Consider the following 18,332-nt stretch of genomic DNA (forward strand, 5'->3'; position numbering starts at 1 on the left):
AAAGTTTTGTGCTTTCCCGGCGAATGGACTGAGGGAAGAGTTCTCGGGATCGCCACCAGGTCAGGAACTCCATATCTGCCGACGTTTCGATGTCCGACTCAGTCATCGTCCTCAGGGCTGTGAAGTGTTCATCGTCCTCAGGGCTGTGAAGTTGGACATCGAAACGTCGGCAGATATGGAGTTCCTGACCCGTTGGCGATCCCGAAAACTCTTCACTCCATCGTAGGTTAGCTTTGGAAAATTCGAATTTCCTCATATCCTCCTGCTGAGTTTCTCTCGATTTCAATGTATTTGTGATGGCCATTGCACGAGTATGTCTGCGTTCATCGGCTAACATTGCAAGCGGAATATTCTCTGGGTGAGCAAAATTACATTTCCCTGAATCATAGAGTAGCGGCGTAATTTGATGTCTCTATCTATATATTTCATAAGAAGAATCATGTTCATAATATACTTCGGGACTTCTGTTCAATATTGTCTCAATTTTATTGAAAACTGCATTGGAGTGTAAACTTCGATAACAAATTTTGCCAGGGTCATCAGTTCTTTTGACGGTTCTGAACGTTAGTTCATTGCAATGAAGCAGGCAAGCAAACCAATGCAAAGGTCTTCTTAGGGCCATTTCCATTCTCCTGATTACTCCGGCATGGCTTCCGGTTGCCATGCATTGCACAACGGAACCACCACAGCGGACCAGATGCCTGTCCAGACAAAACCATTAATGGCTGCATTGGGCCACTCTCAGCTGTTTTGGAAGAGTGATAGTTAAATGTACCACTCTCACTTCTTAAAAAGGGTTCTAGATACCCTCACTGCTTTTAAAGGGTAATAGATGCACTCTGTTTTAAAAGGGTCATAGATAGTTTCACTGCTTTTAGACGGGGGATAGATAAGTGCAGCTTAAAAGGATTGTAGCAGATGGTTTGCCACAAGAACAACTTAAAAGGCCCATTTTGGGAGAAGCTCTCCCTCTCCCCTTCCCCTGCCTCAGAAACGTATGCTGATCCCCCCCTTCTCTAGGAATAAGAGTATATAAACCATTGCATCCATGGACCTCGCGGGAAGAGACCAAGCTCTCTGCCGAAGGCTACGCTACTCCAGGATTATGGAGTCTGTAAGATTTTCTGAAATAAAATCTCTTTCCCACTAGCATCACTCTGAATTTCAATTCTTAAGTACCAGAAACCCTCTCAGAGAGTTGATCTAGCCACTTGGATCGATCTCTCCGTTTCAGTCGTGTGTACCGAAGAGTCGGGACATGACACGGTGTTAACCTCAGTTCCATGGCACACAATTGCTTGGAGTCCATCGATAATGATCATTTCCTCCCCTAGAAAATTCGTTATGGAATCTTAGAGGCCAATAGCTTTGCTGACACATGGGGTGACATGCCATAAGCAGCGTGAACCGGGCTCTTGAACGAGAGTTACATGCTCCTCACCTATTGCTTTTCACTTTGATTGACTATAAACGAAAGCAGAGTCTTTCCTCTCGTCGAAGTAAAGAGTTCCCACATTCCTCCGAAGAGACGTGCGCAATCTTTCTCTTTCCCTTCTAAATGTGTTCTTGTCAACAAAAAGTACACTGACTCCTTGAGTAACCAACCCGATATCTATTAGGTGCGCAGATGCAAGTGCTGCAGAGGTATGGTTTGACATGCAGAATTATTCACAGGATGATGCAAATCCTTCACTTGCATCACATAACTCTCCGTTCAATGTCATTTCATCACCTGAGTCTTCCGAACAGAAGTGTTATGACAAAATAGGATGGAGCATTCGGTAGTTCCTTTGTTCCTTCTAACCTGCAAAGCCTCGTCTTCCTATTTTTGGTCCCCTGCACATCGATGGCACCTATCTTCATTTTCCTGCCAATTATCTGTCCTTAGGGAATTCCCATTCTAACCAAGCCATTTTCGAAAGAATATCACAAACAGAATCAGTCTCACTAAAGCAATTTACATGCCGCAACATCAAAAAGCTGAAGTGCGTGACGAAGAAAGTTTTGCTTTAGATCAATGAAAGCATTCTTGTTGACAGATCGAAGAATATTGCGATTATTTCCATGATATTGAATAATTTGTCAAACAATTTGCCTATATCCAACAACTGGGATAGAGGATCTATGCCAAATGCCTTTAATGGCATAAGCCACTGTCTCCGCGATTCCCGACAGAGAAATAATGGTATTTTAACTTTCTTCTTCAATGTACCGAGAGTAAAAAAACATTTTCATCATCTCTTCATAAGTTGGCAAATCATTACCCATGAAATTTTCGGGTGCAACTAATATCACGCACTCCACTCCACACCTGGTACGCTATCCCTCTATTGTAACGAATGCGTCAATCCTCCCGTAATCCTTTGGAGGGTTGGTTGGGGGACACCGGTGGAACTGGATGGTAGCCTCCTCCTCGTGGTGAGTTCTGGGTAGTTTCTTTACGAAACTAGCAGAGAGCTACTTAGTGAAATGCTTGGTGTTCAGGTTCTGTTTTTTCTAAGCCCTGGCTGTATTTCTTGTTGAAAATAGCTCCACAGGTACGTTATTCGTCATTATGATTGATGTTAATTTCAAATAATTTACCTTATTATTACTTTTTGTGGGATTATTTACTGCCATATGATGACTTATTTGATAAGAAATGAAATTCAATCGAAATAAATATTATTTTACCTGCAATTTAGCCCCCAAAATGGAGTTTTAGAAATGTAGGCAAAAATGAGTTGTGTTGTGCGGGTGGTCTATACTCTAATTTTGTTGTTAATTCATAGACATTTTTTTAACCATAGATTTTGTCAAAAAAACTTCAAATTTCATTTTCATAAACTATAAACATGAATCCACTCTTTGATATTAGCCATTATCCCATATTTTCATAACATTCGTCTTCATAGCCGTTTGATTCTGAAATCAGCCTGATTTTTCGCAAAATTTAAATTAAATTAATTCGTAAACTTTAGAGCTCGGGCGGCAGTGGTTAATATTATCCGATTTGAAAAAAACGTTGTGTGCGAGATCCTTATATCATTTCGCAACTTTCCCGCACAGGGCAAATTTGATCAGGAAAAAAAACCTTTTTTCGGCCCACCCTAATGCACATGTATCATAAATGAAAAATTACAAACCTTTTTGGATGCGAAGTCTTTTCACTTCAGGTTCCTCTCGATGAAGTGGACTTTTTCTTTTGATGGAAACCATTGGTGGTGGATTTGGAATGTCAAACAAGGTAGGAACGGCGTGGCTGTGCAACCGATTTTTCATATCGTTGAGGAACATAATATCTTCAAAATGGTTTCTGCAAATCTTAAAATTTTGTACAAATATGCGGCAGATTTGTTTAGCAAATCTTTCCTCCGGGTTGCAGTGACCCATTTCCTTGCCCTAAAATTACACATTCGTTAAAAAAAGCACTTTCATTTTGAGGAAAATATGACTCTGACTATAACTGCTAGCTTTCCTTTCCTAGTCTCCACCCTCGGAAAGCGAAAGAAACTGACTCCCACAGTTTTATTAGAGGAATTTCTGCAGTTCAGGACGGAGCACCAATTCTCTCAGCCCTTAGGCATTGCGAAGTCGCTACATTAACACATGGGTGTCACAGGTTATAAATTATATTAAATCTTAAAATCCTTCTATAACTCCGAACATTAGCGTAGAGAAACAGATCAGCGGAAAAATCACGTCAAAATCCGAGTCGCATGCGCTCTTATACCACAAGATCCACATTAATACTGTCCAGGAACATGGCGGACTTGGCGCATGCGCAGGGAAATATAGCCGCACGACATCGGCTAAGGGTCCATTCTGATTGCGTAGGTCCCTATTCTGTGGTCCTACCCCTCAAGTCCACTTGTCACTCCCCTCCTTCCCCTCCATCACAGTCCTTCCCCTTAAGTCCACTTGTCACTCCCCTCTCTCCCTCCATCACCATACGGACAATTCCACGGGTACACGGCGGCCAACATTTTCGCGCAACAGCTCGGCCATCCTGACCGCCAAATCGTCCTCCACTCGGGCGTCTTCGTCCTCTTCGGAACTGCTCGGCTCTTTGTATTCTTCGCACCAGGGCTTCATCCGGTCGGCTGCAAACACGGAGTGGAATGCCCGCTGCGTCCTCTCTGCCCCGCCGATGTCACCCAAAATATACCGGTCATTTTCCAATACTGCCTTCACCTGATACGGACTCTTGTATTTGGCGGCTAACCTTAGAGTCTGCCCACAGCTAGCTGCTTCCCTTAAAACCAATACCAAATACCCGACCTGGTACGTCTGAGGTGGTTTATGCCTGATATCATACCAACGTTTTTGCGCAGCTTGACTTTTCAGCTTAGCTTGTGCATTCTTCAAAGCATCTTGCAGCTCCCTTATGACTTTGTCCTTAGCATTCTGCTCCTCCTGCGTCATCTGTACAAGTTGCAGTAATCGGTCTGTCTCGGCCTTAGCTTGCTTGGCATCTGCCTTCGTCTTCTCATTTTCCTGCTCAAGCACCGCCAGCCGCTTTGCCAGCTCCCCAGCATCGCCTCCTGCAGCAGCCGCCGCTGCAGCGCCCTTGGCCAACATCTGTTGTTTCGTCTGAAGTTGAGCCTCCTGCTGTTCCAGGTCTTTCCTTCGTGTCTTGAACTTCATCTCCGCATCTGCAAACCCCTTCTCCCTTTCCTTCAACTGCTGTCTCTGTTGCTGCAACTGTTGTTGTTGCTGAAGCTGCTGTTGCATCTGCTGACCCCCTTGTGGGCGCTGAGCCTGCTGCTGTGCTTGCAGTAGCTGTTGCCGCAACTGTTGCACCTCCTGCTGTAGTTGCTGCATTTGCTGCGAAGGGGAGGTTCCCTTCCTGCCGCTGCGGCTGATACCCTCTTTGCCTGCTCATCCGCATTCCGCCGCGCCTCCTCCGCATGCCTCCTAGCCTCTTCAGCCTTCTTCCATTGCTCATCCAGCTGTTTCCTGTTCTCATCCATATGCCGCTTATGCTCCTCCATCTGTCGCCTTTGCTCATCAAATTGACTCCTTTGTTCATCAAATTGCCGCCTCTATTCTTCGAGCTGCTGCCGCTGATCTTCCAACTGCTTCCTTGCCATGTCAGTATCTTGGTTCGATCTAGCTGACCCGCTGGCCAATTTTTGATTTGCTTCATAAAGGTCAAGCTGGTTCTTCTCCAGCTCCCTAACAAGCATCTCAAGCTGTGCCTGGAACCTCTTTCTTTCCACAGCAGCACCCTTCAGCTCCTCTTGTGCTTTGGCCGCTTGCTTCCTGGCCTCTTCTGCTTCCTTCCTGATCATATCGGCATCGTGCTTCACCTTCATCATCTCTTTGCGGACCTTCTTAACTTCCTCAGCCGCCTGCTCCCTTGCGTGAGCAACTGCCTGTTGCTTTGACAGCGATTCCCGGCCCTCTCTCATTGCAGCCTCCTTCGCTTCCCGGACTGTGCTTTGTGGCTTGGCTAGCTGGCGCTGCAATTCACCTACAACCTTCTCAGCAGCCTCTGCTCTTAGCCTTTCTTCCTCCAGCGCCCGAACAGCTGCCTGCTCCCTTGCCTCGGCTTCCTTCGCTGCTTTTGCAGACACTTGTGCTCTAGCTGCTGCCTCTCGTTCCTTGACACCCGACTGTGCCTTGGCCAGCTGCCGTTGAAGCTCAGCCACCACCTTCTCAGCAGCTTCTGTCCTGAGACGCTCAGCTTCGGCTTCTCTTCTGGCCTCCCTCTCGCGAGCATTTGCCTCCTCTCGAATCTCGAGTACACTTCCTGCAAAGATTTCCTTGAAGTCTCCAACCAGTCCTTTAAGTCTCTCCAGGTCTTCTCCTCCAACACACTCGTCGCATATTACTTCGCAGGGGGCCCTGTTGTCCACTTCCTGGATCCTCCTGCCATTCCCTGCCGGCCTTTCCGTCCCTTTTCCAGCATTTCCATCGTTCGTAATTTCCAATTTTCCAGCAGTCTTAACTATTGTAATCCCATCCCGGTCTAGGGCACTCCTCCCGATGATGAGGTCTTCTTCTTGCGCCTCATCGGGTACAATCAGCACTTTCACGTCAATTTGATTCCGTCTATTTCAAGAAGGGTTTTCTCCGTCCCCGAGGTTCTGCACATACTTTTACTATATCCTTCCAATGCCTTTGGAACCCCGTTCCGTAGGTAGGTCATTCAAAATGATTCCGCCGCCGATTCCGTCAAAGTGACGCAGTCACTTCCCAAATCCACGAACCCTGCGACTGTTTTTCCGTCGATCTAAACCCTTTTATAGCACTCGTATTTCAGATTGGTATGGTCTTGAAGGATTCTTCGGATGTTGCGGCCCTCTTCTCGTCGGGGAGTTGCCCTAGGGCACTGCCTCGCCATATGACCCTCCTTACCACACGAGTACCATACCATTTTCGGTCTCTTTACACATTCTCTTGCCAAGTGACCACCTTCATTGCAATTAAAACTCCTCATTTCTCTGTAGCTAACCTTTCCTGGTACTAGCCCATCCCTTCCCGTTACTGATACTGTCTCTGGTGTAACCCCTCGCGGAGTTTGCTGCCGCCCCGGTTGATCTATGTTTCGTCCATCGCTGGGTCGGTTTCTGTCGCACAGGTTCTCATATCTCTTTAAGCTACGTAGGAAATGTTCTATCGAAGTAAATTCGACCAATGCCAAGACTCTACTTAATTCCTTATCTCCAATGCCGCTAAAAATGTATTTTATCGGAGAGCTATCATCCACTTCCCCTTTCTTCGCAATGGTCTTCATGGTGTACACATATATCTCGTACGTCTCATTTCTCCCCTTTTGTCTTCTCGTCAGCTCTAGGTGCACGTCCGCCTGATCGACAGACGATGGGAACCCACACACCAACTTATCTCTGAAGTCCGCCCATGTTCTCACATCTTCAACAATACTATCGAACAAGAACTTAGCGGCCCCACTTAGTTTCCCGACCGCCTGAGTCAATAGCATGGCATTACTCCATGAGTATGCGTCCGCAATGCCCTCAACTCTTTTAACCCACTGTGCGGCCGTCATCCCATTCTTTTCCGACGGATTAAGGACAGGTAACAACCTCTCCGCCAGATCCCTACACGACATCGCTGATGCTTCACTTCTTTCCCTCCGTGAAATCATCGCTCTCTCACGATTTAAAAGTTCTCGTTCCCTTTGAACTAACTCCAATTCTCTCCTCAACAACTCTCTTTCTCGCGAATTTTCACCACGACTTTCCACCACTTGTCTGACTTCGTCAAAATGCATTTCAGCTACACCCCCCGTAATAAGCCCTAAATCTCTTCCAACGCCACCGAAACCGCTCTCCACCTTCACTTCGCGTATATCATCACCTAAATGCCAGCCACTATCGGTCCTCTCTCTTTGGTCTGCCACTGCGGAGCCGCTCCTTGCCGCGCGTATCGTGTGGTCACTCACCCTACCCGCTGACGCTTCTATTGGCGGGAAACCGTCAGACACATGCTCTTCGCGGGAACACAGTTCAACAGACCTCGTAGCACCACAACTAACCTTGTCTGTGATGGGTTCACTCGTGTCGTTGGAGACGTACTCAAGGTCCCGAAAATGTCACTTTGGAACACCGATAACAATCACGTCCTAGGAATCGTCGTGAAAGGGTAGCGTTGATAATTCCATTCCAAGTGTCCTTTTCTCAAGCGTCTGATGTGGTGCAGCTTCAGCGTTGCTTCGTCTCGACCCCCGTTCTGATCCCACTTCTGATTTGTTACGAAATGACAGCCAGAAACACTTTTTCACCCATTTAATATACAGACTTCCTTTTTTACATCCGTCCACCAGCACACACTCTCTCTCACTGCCCATCCCCTCTTCCCGCCCCCGTCCTTCCCCTCGTGTCTACAGTCACTCCCCTCCTTCCCCTCCATCACTGTCCTTCCCCTCAAGTCCACTAGTCACTCCCCTCTTTCCCCTCCATCACAGTCTTACCCCTCAAGTCCACTTGTCACTCCCCTCTCTCCCTTCATCACCTTACGGACCATTCCACGGGTCACGCGGCGGCCAACATTTTCGCGTAACAAATATATTAAATAAACGAGTCGATTGGCGCTTGAATTCATCAAGCGGGTTTTGGAGGAGGGTGGGAACATATTCGTGTCACGTGTGTTCTAGTATTGGGTCCATAAGGTGCTTAAAAAGCGGAAAAAACCACTGAAAATGCCGTTGAAATGGTCGGAATGGACGAACAACACGCTCATTCGCCCTCAAGAATACTTAAGGTCGTCTTAGTAACCACGATGATATAACCGTTGAGGGAACTTTTTTAATTGAATATTTACGCAATGGAGAGAAATATAAAATTAATGATGCATGAACTTGCGAAATATCGCCGATTTTTCTTATTTTAGCCCTTACCCTAGGGTTGTGGCTCTTCTATTTCTGATTATGAGGGTTTGAACCCAACAAATTAAAACAGAATTTTTTAAATAAACCGTCTGAGACCAATAAATACCAATGCCCAGCTGCTAAAGTTAATTTCTAAGACATAATCCCAAAAACCGAGGATCTATTATATGTTATCACCTTTCAAGCGAGAGAAGGCGCAACCAACACTGTCCCAAGAAATCCAGCATTCGCATATTCCTTGAGGTATATTTATAAAAATTCGACAATTAATACACATGTTAATCTACTCATAACTATAAGAACGCGGAATAACGTGAAAGATAGCTATCACCTGGCCTGTAATTTATTTTCACAAACAGCCATAAAATTGGCTATTCCAAAACCTGGTCTTCTTTGTGAGGTGATATATAGCAGTAGGAACGCGAAATATTGAGACACCAAAATATCACCAGTCACGAAAGTTATTTACATTAACAATATACATAAAATAGCTAAAACATGCTTTTAATGTTACGGTATAGATGGCGCCACGAACGCAAATAATCGTTAGACGGTTTTCACAAACGGAAGCGCAAGATATTTTCATAATCAGTACACATTCGCTGCAAATTATTTCGTCGGAAATATTAATTTTTTGTCCATAACATTCATTTATTGTGACGCCTCACGCGACCTATTAGATATCGATTCTCTATTATTTGAATCCGATACGATTCCCATGTAAACCATTTTTAAGCCATGAATTACACGAGGAAATGGTCTCCGTTACCATAAACGATCAGCGTTGTTAAATTAATTAAAAACAGCATTAGGCGAATGGGAATGAAATAAACGCTGAAAATTTCAGACGGATAAGGTCAATATTATAGGAGAAAGTGAAACCTATCGATATAACTTCATATCGATATATCTTCATAAGGAAACGTATCACATCCAAATAATTTATATTAATGAAGAGTATATTGCCCTCTTAACATAATGGTTAAAGTCATATCCCAATTGCTATTGAAACTTGTCTGGAGAAGGGATCTATCGAATGCTCACATGTATCGATTATAACTTGGACTGTAATAACTGCATTAGTTTTATTTAACTTTTATATTATTTTATTTTATAATATTATATTTCAGCAAGAGTTTGTCTTTACTTAATAAATAAAAAATATATTTGGTAAAAATCGAATTCCAGGATTTTCGATATGATTTTTCTTGCTGGTTAATAGATGAAGCGGAATTTCCATCATGGCTAATTGTGACCTCAGTGATAAGGATTATATCCTAAAAAATTTGCAAAAGGGGAAACTTGTATAAAACGATTTCATTGTATCTCCATTCACTTTACATTGAAATTAAATGCCAATATAAAATGAAAACTATGTTTGCTATGCAGCAGCTATTATAACGAAACATTTATGTTGCCAGTCAGGTACTACCCTGAAAATTTGGGACAGGTATAGCAATATAGTAAAAAAATATGTTGGCCCCGACGAAGGACTCAGCCCCTCCGACATTAATCTTCTATCACCTGCCGATTTCAACACGCCACAATTCTATCTTCTCCCCAAAATACACAAACCCAATAACTCAGGCCGCCCCATTGTGTCCAGCCGCAATTCTCCAACCGAAACAATATCAGCCCTTCTAGATCACTACTTGCAACCTCTTGTCACCACCCTTCCATCTTTCATAAAAGACTCCTATCATTTCCTATGCATACTTAACTCAACCCCTATCCGCCTTGAAAACAATACCTTCAGCACCTCCATCCACAAAAAACCCACCAACCATGAACAATACCTACACTACACCAGTTGCCATCCATCTCACACCAAACACGCAATCCCCTACTCCCTCTCAGTCCGTGCCCATCGCATCTGCAACAATTCACCATCTCTTCAAAAAGCCACACAGAACCTCCACCATGCTCTCCTCAAAGGAAAGTATCCGGAACCCCGGCTTAAAAAGAAAATACTCTCTCCCTCCGAAAAGTACACCCCACGCTCCAAAAATGAACAAACTAGTAAACTTAATCTCACCACCACATTCTTCCCGGGCACTCAAAAAATAAAAAAAAATATTAAAAGATCTGTACCCTATCATCAGCAAAAACAAAACTACAGCTGCTCTTCTTCCATCCTGCCCCTCCATTGCCTACAGAAGAGCACCTAACTTAGGTTATATTTTAAAATCCACCCGCCCCCTCCTACGGCACACACTCCCCCCACTTTCCTCCCTGACTCTATGCAACCGGCCCCGTTGCAAGTGCTGCCCCCTGCTACGCCCCACCACTTCACCTGTCATCAATAGATCCTCCTCCACACCGTCTTGTTCTTCCTTCAACGTTGTCTACAAGCTGCTTTGTAATTTTTGCCCCTCGTACCACATAGGAGAATGCACCCCACCCATATCCATGCGAATGAATAACCACAGACACTCCTGCAAAACTCCCCCCCTTCATGAACCCATCCTCATTCACATTGCCTCACACAACAGTTCCTTCGATGTTTTCCTGTCTGTTCCTGTGTTTTTCCTTAACTTTCATTGAAGTTTTGCCAGAGAGAGCAACTATCATCGAGTTGAGGACGAGGAAGATGGCTTTACATCTGGGTTGAAAAGGCGTTTGAAACGCCGGGGCTAAATAGTGCCCATTAACAGCCAAAGCAAACCCTATCCTCCCTTCCCTCCTCTCCCCTTCCCCTACTTCCACCCCCACTACTTTACCTAGGAGGGCTACTGGAGGAACTTCCCCCGCCTGCAGCAGTTCACCTTCGTCACCGAGGATAGCGGGTCAACCCGCAGAAACGTCTGAAAAGGGAGGGTGCGCGGTGGCGGCTGAACGCAACCTGTCGAGTCCGCTCGGAGGCCGCGGCGGCTTATGCCAAGCAAGTATCAACTTTCTCAAGGGTTGCGTTGATGAAACTGGGCTAAACAAACGCGAATGTGTCCAAATTTTTAATGCTGACGCATACGCGTGTTAGTCTACGAAAAAAGTTACACATTGGAACCTTGATTTATCGCTTTCCTGGGGAATGGATGAAAAAAAACAATGAATGCGGGATTGTTTGACCAGGTTGCATATGTCCCAGGGAACTCTAGATTTTTGCTATAGATATTTAGATTAGATTAGTTAGATTTTTGATGATATTCATTAATGTATTTAAACAAGATTTTAGCTGATTACAGGAGTATTATTACTTTATCGAAACACTTAGGTCAAATTGTTGATTTGACTTATATCTCTTTCAAATATCCTAAAGGAACACGCCACCTTGCTAAAAAATCTTTGCACTCCACTCGGTAATTTCACTGCTATTATGGATTTATGTCTGATGTAAAAATTCTTATCCATCAAATGCCATTTCAAGTACACATATTTACGTGAGTAATGTGCATGTTATGCCTAAAACAACCCCTTTCGCCGACGCTGTGATTGGTTATGAGATGTGTCAAAAAGGCCAAAAATATTTTATTATTTGAAATGAACCTTTCTTAAAATTAAATTTTCAAAACGATTGAGGCATTTTGTAAAGCGTTAATAATGTTAAGTTGATCGTCAGCGGCACGCCCACCTGACCCTCGGCTTCATCCCACTTCTTTTTTTAACCAGGTATCTCGCTCTACCCCCACCCCTGCCGCCATGTGCTAGCAGACAACCCGAGGCGTTCTGCACTATTCACGCGCTTTCAGCCTGGATTATTTTCTTCTACTTCAATTATTTTCTGTCCATTTTTTAAAGTTCTCACTTTTTTCTTCGAAAGGGCCATGGTCCGAAGACGAATAAAAATAAAACTAATAAAAATGATACCGGACTTTATTGAACCCACACGGAAAACACTCGCTGGTTTTAAATCAACTCACCCCGGAAAGTACGGAACCTCTCGTACGAGGTGAAGTTCGGCACTAGTGCTATCGCATACGGCGTAAGCAGAGCGCACTGCAGAGGGTGAGGCATGACCATATGACTGCGCCATGAAAATTTTTTTTCTAAAGATAAGGCAACTTACCCATTCTTTTCTAGTGAGCGTAGCGCCGGATGAGCAGATGGATTCGGATTGCTAGTAGGAAGAAACAAAATATCCTGAGAATACATCGCTTCTTTAGTGTAGCGCCGGTTCGCTGGAGAAGGATATTCAAAATAACATTCGCTCACTTCGAGGTCCAAAACACAACTCTTTATTCTCTCTCTTTTACATCGGGCTCAAAAGCCCTTCTCCCGTTGAGGGCTTCACGCCCCCACCTTCTGGGTTTCCCCCAAGAGTCCATGTCCTGAGCAGCCGACCGCGCGCTGCTACACTGTCCCCTCCTTCCAAAGGCGTCGCGCGGTCGCGACGGTCTGCATAGCGGGAACCTTCGCTGTCCTCGGACCTGGGAAAGTTGGCGCCATTATCTCCTTACCTCTGAAACGAAAGGAAAAGAAAAGAGTCCACCCCCCCGGAATTACTCCTTCCTCAGAGCCCAACTTGAAACCTTTGGGGCTCTCTTGTCACCCGTCTGGGATATCGCATGGTCGGCTCAATAACCGCTTCAGCTGGTGGCTCCTCTCTCGCTGCCGGAGTCGCTTGGCCCTCATGTGTTGGTGGAATGGAGATAAACTTCCATCCAACCCCTCCGCGGACGACAGGTTTTTCCCTCGCTGTCTCGGTCTCTCTTGGCCCAGCTTTTGTTTCTTCCACTCCATCCGTATTCTGACATTCCTTTTCCGTGTCTCCTCCCGGTCTTTCCTCCCACCTTTTGAGTCGGTTGAAGTGTACCACTAAGCGGCGGCAAGGATTACCCACCTTCTTCACCCGGTACGTGACCCCGGACAATTTCCGTATTATTTGGAAGGGGCCCGTCCAGAGGCGATGGAATTTACGACACTTCCCTCTTGCCGTAGCGGGATCGTGGAGCCATACCCTTTCCCCTTCTTCAAAGGGTGCACCGTGACACCGGCGGTCGTATTGTTCTTTTTGCCGGAGGTGGGCCGACCCAAGCCTCTGCCGTGTGAGAGCATGGGCTTTCTCGAGGCTCTCTCGCAAGCGTCTCACAAAGTCGCCTTCTTTCTGCTGCGCCACCCCCCTCTGCACATCAGGGATCCCCCACTCTAACTCAATGGGGAGGCGCACTACTCTCCCAAACATAAGAAAATAAGGTGTAAATCCTGTGCTGACGTGTTTGGCCGACCGATAGGCTAGCATGACGGAATCCAAATGCTCATCCCATTCGGATTCCTTCTCCTCCACTGGCTCAACATAGCTAATAATGGTTATGGTTTTCCGGGTTTACACCGCGTTGATACATGTTTTGCGGACGACAGTTTCGGGCGCGTTCCAGCTCCCGTCTTCGGGTCCAAATGATTTGCAGATCTGTGATCCTTATTTATTTACAGCTAGTCAGACGGATGTTGATTTTTAATTCCATTGTTGGAAAAGCCGTTTGAAAGATGAGGATAAAGGATAGCCGTCTTCCCTATTGAAGTTCTTAGGGTGACTCGCTATTTCAATCGCCTCCCTTATCAGCCTAGGGAAATATTTATTTTCCCTGGCGATGATTTTCGATTCCTTGAATAGTATGACGTGCCCAGGTTCCGACCATGCATGCTCTGCAACCGCAGAAAGACGAAAATTTTTCTTTTCGGTTGCCTTCAGATGTTCATTTATTCTGCATTTGAGGGATCTAGATGTTTGCCCGATGTATGATAAACCACAGGAACACGTTACTTCATACACTCCTTCATAGATATCTGATGGATGACGATCTTTTTCACTCCGGAGGAGGTCAGAGGTCTTCTTCAAACTTATAAATCGCGTCAGAACGTCATGTTTGGCGAGAACTAGCAATTCTTTCCGACGTTCCAGCCACGTATGGCAAGAGAGCATGTGCCTTTGCCTTTTGCTGGTCTTCCTTTGCAATGTCCAAGGCCACATCTCTTTTCTCTTCTTCCCTACGCGCGATTTTTTGAATCAGTACCCGATCGTAGCCGTTTTCTTGGAGCGTGGTAAGGAGGTGTTTTTTCTCTCCAGCGAGCAAATCTGTATCCGATATGGAATATGCCCTATGATATAGAGTTTTAATAACTGATGCTTTTTGCCTGGGATGATGGTGTGATTTGCCATTCAAATAGCGATCAGTATGCGTTTCCTTACGATAGACTGAATGTCCCAATGTGCCATCTGATTTCTTCTTGACGAGAACGTCCAAAAAGGAAAGTTGGTTATTTTCTTCCATTTCCATAGTGAACTGGATGGAATTATTTTGGCTATTAAGATGTTCAAGGAATCTTTTCAGTTTATCTGTCCCATGAGGCCATATGACGAAGGCTGGAACGTCGGAAAGAATTGCTAGAGTTCTCGCCAAACATGACGTTCTGACGCGATTTATAAGTTTGTAGAAGACCTCTGACCTCCTCCGGAGTGAAAAAGATCGTCATCCATCAGATATCTATGAAGGAGTGTATGAAGTAACGTGTTCCTGTGGTTTATCATACATCGGGCAAACATCTAGATCCCTCAAATGCAGAATAAATGAACATCTGAAGGCAACCGAAAAGAAACATTTTCGTCTTTCTGCGGTTGCAGAGCATGCATGGTCGGAACCTGGGCACGTCATACTATTCAAGGAATCGAAAATCATCGCCAGGGAAAATAAATATTTCCCTAGGCTGATAAGGGAGGCGATTGAAATAGCGAGTCACCCTAAGAACTTCAATAGGGAAGACGGCTATCCTTTATCCTCATCTTTCAAACGGCTTTTCCAACAATGGAATTAAAAATCAACATCCGTCTGACTAGCTGTAAATAAATAAGGATCACAGATCTGCAAATCATTTGGACCCGAAGACGGGAGCTGGAACGCGCCCGAAACTGTCGTCCGCAAAACATGTATCAACGCGGTGTAAACCCGGAAAACCATAACCAAATAACTAACCGCGGAAGCCTCCGTAATAATTTTATAGCTAATAATGTTCTATTAAACCGCTCGACTTGGCCGTCCGACTGCGGATGGTAGGGGGATGTTCTTGTTTTTACCACACCCATCAGTTTGCATAGCTCCTGGAAGAGGCGGGATTCAAATTGGCGTCCTTGGTCTGTGTGTGTTTCTAGCGGAACTCCCCACCTGCACACAAAGCCCTTAACATGATGCGCCACCGTTTCCGCCTCTTGATTGCACATTGCATACGCCTCGGTCCACTTGGTGAACTCGTCAGCGACCACCAATAAATATTTATTTCCTGTCTTTGTTTGAGGAAGTGGTCCTAAAATGTCCATGGAAATTCTTTCCAGCGGTCCTCCAGTCGGGCAATGACCCAGTGGTGCTCTTTGCGGCCGAGGCGGGGATTTCCGACGCGAACAATCTTCACATGTGCCGCACCAAATTTCCACGTCTTTTGTGTATCCGGGCCAATAGTAGCGCTCTCTCACTTTACCTAGAGTTTTCTCATACCCTAAATGGCCTCCGACGGGCGAATCGTGCAAAGACCCCTCGCCTCAGCAGGCACAATTAGCTGTACACGGTCGGCGTCTCTTCCTTCTCCCTCCCACTTTCGAAAGAGAGCCCCATCCTTAAACACTAGCCTGTCCCATTGTGTCCACAAAGCCTTCGCCTTCGGACAGTCAGCCCTTCTCTCTCCCTCGGGCGTCCGAATTCCTGCCTTGAGTGCTTCCATTACCCTGCTCAGCACGGGGTCCTTACTTTGCCTGTCCTTCACAATTTCCCTGGGGGCCTCTAGGACGGCGTCGATTTCTGCTGAAATCAGTTCCCCCTTTCCCGAGCGCACTGTTTACAAACAGACCGGGATAAACCGTCGGCATTTCCATGTTTGATCCCCGGCCGATGCACCACCAAAAAGTCATACTCCGACAATTGCTCAAGCCAGCGAGCAACTTGTCCTTCCGGTTCCCGAAACGATCTGAACCATTGTAGGGAATTATGATCGGTGCGCACTACAAACTGTTTGCCCAATAAATATTGACGAAAATGGCGGGTAGAATTGACTACCGCCAAAAGTTCACGCCTCGTCACACAATATTGTTTTTCGGCACGTGAGAGCGTCCGACTATAATAGGTCACAACCCTTTCCTCGCCTTCCTGTCTCTGGCTGAGTACGGCCCCGATACCCATCCCGCTAGCGTCACAGTCGAGCGTAAATTCGCAGTCCATCCGCGGGAAGGCCAAAATCGGTGAACACGTTAGCTTTCGCTTAAGAGTCGGAAACGCGTCTTCACATTCTGCTCTCCATTTAAATAAGGCATGCTTTTCGGTCAACCTGTGAAGGGGGCAGGCTATCTGTGAAAAGTCTCTAATGAACCGCTTGTAATAAGACACAGTTCCCAGGAACGCCCTAAGCTCCTCAAGGGATGCTGGAGATCGCCATTGTGTGATCGCGGCAATTTTCTCAGGATCCGTCGCAACACCATTTTTGGAGACTATATGGCCTAAAAATTTCACAGATGGTTTCATGATTTGGCACTTATCAGGCTTAATTTTCAGTCCCGCCTTCCTTAGGCGTATCAACACATCTGTTAGCCTTTCTACGTGCTCCCTAAAATCCCTTCCAAAAATTATGACGTCATCCAAGTACACCAAACAAGACCTCCACTGTACACCCGCGAGCACTAGGTCCATTAGTCTTTGGAATGTACTGGGTCCAATGCACAATCCGAAAGGCAGCACTTTAAACTGATATAGACCGTCACCAGTGGTAAAGGCTGTCTTTTCTCGATCAACTTCCGCGACCTCGCACTGCCAGTATCCTGACGCCATATCTATTGTGGAGAAAGCTGTTGCACCGGCGAGCGAATCGAGAATGTCGTCCATGCGGGGGAGGGGATAAGCATCTTTGTGAGTGACGGAATTCAGACGCCTATAATCAACACAAAATCGCGTCGATCCGTCTTTCTTTTTCACAAGAACGATCGGTGAACTCCAAGGAGATGATGATTTTTCGATTATATCGTCCCTCATCCCGTCTATATACATCTATATTATATACAACCCGATGTGTGACAGATAGCTCACTGCCTCACTGATTCACGTATACAAATTCCCGACCACTTCCGGACGTGCTGGGAAGACGAAATTTTTACAGGTCGTGGAGAAAAAATATTCATCGGGGGGAAAAGTCCGAAAACTCGAAAAACTCGATCGGTTTTCGAGATATATCGATCCGAATTAACATTGGAGCCTTATGGGACTAAAACATATTCCATTTTTTGCCTACTTAAAAATGTCACGGGAACATGAAATGTCACTGACGGAAACTAGATTTTTTGGCCGATTTTTTGATGTGAAACATTTTGCCATATTTTGTTTATAAGTATTTTTTATAATTTTTTTAAATTTCCAATGCTTTTCTTATGGGCCTATCTTTGGATTTTTTTAAAACCAACTTATAATCGTTGTAGGAATAAGTCCTTAACTTATGAGATACTAGATTTTTTGGTTGATTTTTTGGTGTGGTTGCCTTTGCAATTTTTTGTTTAAAAGTATTTTTTTTAACAATTTAAAATTTCCAATGCTTTTCTTATGGGCTCACTTTGGGAATTTTTTTGACTAATTTGCAATAATCATAGGACCAATTCCATTTAATGCAAGACACTAGATTTTTTTCTTAATTTTTTGGCTATCCTTTGATATCCACATGTTAATCGAACTTCGAGTAATTAACGATTATGTATTTTCATTGAATTTGCGACTCCTACAACGTTTGGTAACTTACAACACATCCGCCGTGAAGTTTGCATTCCCTCAACACACGATTTTAAATTTTTCCGAATTTTTTTTACCACTTCCCGACGTGGTACGGACACCAAATTCAGGTGATTGACGTCTTTCTCGTGCCCCTACGCGCCGCTACCAGGAGAACGCAGAATATTTAATTTTAAGGGGTGACACCGTCGAAAAAGCATGCTTACACTACAGCTACAGAGCCGAAATTTTTATCCAAGGTAAACGATGCCGCGTTATACAGAACAAGCACTTTAGATCCCCCGAAAACCCCCTGTGACCCCCCCAAAAAA

General features: G+C 45.2%; 1 protein-coding gene across 1 annotated transcript in view; it reads left to right on the plus strand.

The window, feature by feature from the left end:
• Positions 1–18,332, plus strand: part of LOC124167743 (cAMP-dependent protein kinase catalytic subunit 3) — a 207,439-nt gene that overhangs the window by 131,570 nt on the left and 57,537 nt on the right. The gene's annotated exons all lie outside the window — the stretch shown is intronic.

This window comes from Ischnura elegans, chromosome 11 (genome assembly GCF_921293095.1).
Source record: "Ischnura elegans chromosome 11, ioIscEleg1.1, whole genome shotgun sequence".
NCBI lineage: Eukaryota > Metazoa > Arthropoda > Insecta > Odonata > Coenagrionidae > Ischnura > Ischnura elegans.